This window comes from Oncorhynchus mykiss, chromosome 10 (assembly GCF_057628025.1).
Source record: "Oncorhynchus mykiss isolate SJ-2025 chromosome 10, ASM5762802v1, whole genome shotgun sequence".
NCBI classification, from domain to species: Eukaryota; Metazoa; Chordata; class Actinopteri; order Salmoniformes; family Salmonidae; genus Oncorhynchus; species Oncorhynchus mykiss.
In genome coordinates, this window is record NC_143031.1 from 80,979,340 (window position 1) to 80,983,311 (window position 3,972).

At 43.3% G+C, this 3,972-nt stretch overlaps 1 long non-coding RNA gene across 1 annotated transcript; it reads left to right on the top strand.

Moving 5' to 3' along the window:
• Positions 1-720: 720 nt before the first annotated feature.
• LOC149980495 (uncharacterized) lies at positions 721-2,032 on the top strand. The gene is made up of 2 exons (XR_016483964.1): positions 721-878; positions 1,047-2,032. It is a non-coding gene; the product is annotated as an uncharacterized LOC149980495 (long non-coding RNA).
• Positions 2,033-3,972: the final 1,940 nt, after the last annotated feature.

Here is a 3,972-nt window from a genome sequence, read left to right on the forward strand (position 1 = left end):
GGGGTTATATCCTTCCTGTTTGGCCCTGTCTGGGGGTATCATCGGATGGGGCCACAGTGTCTCCTGACCCCTCCTGTCTCAGCCTCCAGTAGTTGGGGGATAGGGTCAGTTTGTTATATCTGGAGTACTTCTCCTGTCTTATTCGGTGTCCTGTGTGAATTTAAGTAAGCTCTCTCTAATTTTCTCTTTTTCTCTCTTTGTTGCTGTTCTGTATGTCTGGGGCCTGGACTCAGGGAGAGAGTGGAGGGGTGACAAGTAGTTCTGTCTGTCTGTCTGTCTGTCTGTCTGTCTGTCTGTCTGTCTGTCTGTCTGTCTGTCTGTCTGTCTGTCTGTCTGTCTGTCTGTCTGTCTGTCTGTCTGTCTGTCTGTCTGTCTGCAGTACATACAATACATCAACATCAGTATGTGGACGTCAGGATGGTAAGTTGGTGGTTGAAGATATCCCTCTGGTGGTGTGGGGGCTGTGCTTTGGCAAAGTGGGTGGGGTTATCTCCTTCCTGTTTGGCCCTGTCTGGGGGTATCATCGGATGGGGCCACCGTGTCTCCTGACCCCTCCTGTCTCAGCCTCCAGTAGTTGGGGGCTAGGGTCAGTTTGTTATATCTGGAGTACTTCTCCTGTCTTATTCGGTGTCCTGTGTGAATTTAAGTAAGCTCTCTCTAATTCTCTCTTTCTCTCTTTCTTTCTCTCTTTCTCTCTCTCGGAGGACCTGAGCCCTAGGACCATGCCTCAGGACTACCTGGCATGATGACTCCTTGCTGTCCCCAGTCCACCTGGCCGTGCTGCTGCTCTAGTTTCAACTGTTCTGCCTGCGGCTATGGAATCTTGACCTGTTCAGCAGACGTGCTACCTGTCCCAGACCTATTATTTGACCATGCTGGTAATTTATGAACATTTGAACATCTTGGCCATGTTCTGTTATAATTTCCACCCGGCACAGCCAGAAGAGGACTGGCCACCCCTCATAGCCTGGTTCCTCTCTAGGTTTCTTCCCAGGTTTTGGCCTTTCTAGGGAGTTTTCCTAGCCAACGTGCCTCAAGTGCTGGAGTTCCATCTCAGAAGATCTACTGACCATCATCAATCAGTAGCTGGAGTTCCATCTCAGAAGCTCTACTGACCATCATCAATCAGTAGCTAGAGTTCCATCTCAAAAGCTCTACTGACCATCATCAATCAGTAGCTGGAGTTCCATCTCAGAGGATCTACTGACCATCATCAATCAGTAGCTGGAGTTCCATCTCAGAAGATCTACTGACCATCATCAATCAGTAGCTGGAGTTCCATCTCAGAAGCTCTACTGACCATCATCAATCAGTAGCTGGAGTTCCATCTCAGAAGATCTTCTGACCATCATCAATCAGTAGCTGGAGTTCCATCTCAGAAGCTCTACTGACCATCATCAATCAGTAGCTGGAGTTCCATCTCAGAAGCTCTACTGACCATCATCAATCAGTAGCTGGAGTTCCATCTCAGAAGATCTACTGACCATCATCAATCAGTAGCTGGAGTTCCATCTCAGAAGCTCTACTGACCATCATCAATCAGTAGCTAGAGTTCCATCTCAGAAGATCTACTGACCATCATCAATCAGTAGCTGGAGTTCCATCTCAGAAGATCTACTGACCATCATCAATCAGTAGCTGGAGTTCCATCTCAGAAGATCTACTGACCATCATCAATCAGTAGCTGGAGTTCCATCTCAGAAGCTCCTCTCAGTTCAGACACAGTAGAACTCTAAGAACCTCATTCTGCTGCATCAAACAACCAGTTGATGCAGTATTATGACATCATCTTGTAATTTCACTAAGTGTATTGTCTAATGTGAACTGTGTAATCTACTATAATTTACAGTACTGTAGTATATTACTGTCAGCACTTCTAAGGGACATTTGAAACACGTATCCTGCATTGTTTTCTATTGGATCAACTGGTAGTTAAAACGACTAAATTGAAAAAAGATTTCAATATGTTGTGTTTTGGTGATTAAACCAACGTTCTAATTACATTTCACAATAAACTTATATTTTGAATCAATGGTTGTGTGGTGAGATGTTTACAATCCAAATGAATGAATGAATGACAGGTTTTGAATGAAAGACTGTCTGTGTCACAAGGTGACCAGTTAGGAGTTCTGTACTATGAGATGTGAAAATGTACCTCATAAAAGGTATGATGTTTTAACTCTTCATCGTTGGGTCTCAGAGCATTTCACAGTAAAGTCTACACCTGTTGTATTCAACACATTTGTATTTATTTATTTTATTTATCTGTTATTCTACCAGGTAAGTTGACTGAGAACAACATTCTCATTTGCAGCAATGACCTGGGGAATAGTTACAGGGGAGAGGAGGGGGATGAATGAGCCAATTGTAAACTGGGGATTATTAGGTGACCGTGATGGTTTGAGGGTCAGATTGGGAATTTAGCCAGGACACCAGGGTTAACACCCCTACTCTTATGATAAGTGCCATGGGGTTTTTAATGACCTCAGAGAGTCAGGACACCCGTTTAACATCCCATCCAAAATACAGGACCCTACACAGGGCAATGTCCCCAATCACTGCCCTGGGGTATTGGGATATTTTTTTAGACCAGAGGAAAGAGTGCCTCCTACTGGCCCTCCAATACCACTTCCAGCAGCATCTGGTCTCCCATCCAGGGACTGACCAGGACAAATCCTGCTTAGCTTCAGAAGCAAGCCTGCAGTGGTATGCAGGGTGGTATGCTGCTGGCCATTTCATTTATGTTTATGTATTTAAGACACTGCATCTCAGTACAAGAGGTGTCACTGAAGTACCTGGTTTGAATCCAGGCTGCATCATATCCAGCTGTGATTGGGATTCCCATGTGAGTACAGAGCTGGATCAACATCAAATTGACCATTGGACATGTAAAAAACAGAACATCAGCAGAATCTGTGTAGATGAGGCAAGGTAGACTAACAAGATGTGACTGGTCTGAACCATATCTGATCTAGTGAAGGATACTGGACACACACATGGGTTAATCACATAGACAACATCGGTCTGAACTTGTGAAGGCTACTGGACACACACATGGGTTAATCACATAGACAACATCAGTCTGAACTTGTGAAGACCTGTGGACAGGAACATTAGATAATCAGTTATAGGCCCCAGTAGGAGTGTGCATGTCGCCACCAATAGAATCTATGCCCCAATGTCTGAGCCAATAAGAGAATGGAAACTAAGCAAGACAACTAGATTCATAAAGTGGAGTGACAATGTTTTGTAAGGATCAGACTGTATAGGCTATATTACATGTATTTAGTGTATTATTGGGGCAGCAGGGTAGCCTAGTGGTTAGAATGTTATATAAGGATCAGACTGTATAGGCTATATTACATGTATTTAGTGTATTATTGGGGCAGCAGGGTAGTGGTTAGAATGTTATGTAAGGATCAGACTGTATAGGCTATATTACATGTATATAGTGTATTATTGGGGCAGCAGGGTAGTGGTTAGAATGTTATGTAAGGATCAGACTGTATAGGCTATATTACATGTATTTAGTGTATTATTGGGGCAGCAGGGTAGTGGTTAGAATGTTATGTAAGGATCAGACTGTATAGGCTATATTACATGTATTTAGTGTATTATTGGGGCAGCAGGGTAGCCTAGTGGTTAGAATGTTATGTAAGGATCAGACTGTATAGGCTATATTACATGTGTTTAGTGTATTATTGGGGCAGCAGGGTAGCCTAGTGGTTAGAATGTTATGTAAGGATCAGACTGTATAGGCTATATTACATGTATTTAGTGTATTATTGGGGCAGCAGGGTAGTGGTTATAATGTTATGTAAGGATCAGACTGTATAGGCTATATTACATGGATTTAGTGTATTATTGGGGCAGCAGGGTAGCCTAGTGGTTAGAATGTTATATAAGGGTCAGACTGTATAGGCTATATTACATGTATTTAGTGTATTATTGGGGCAGCAGGGTAGTGGTTAG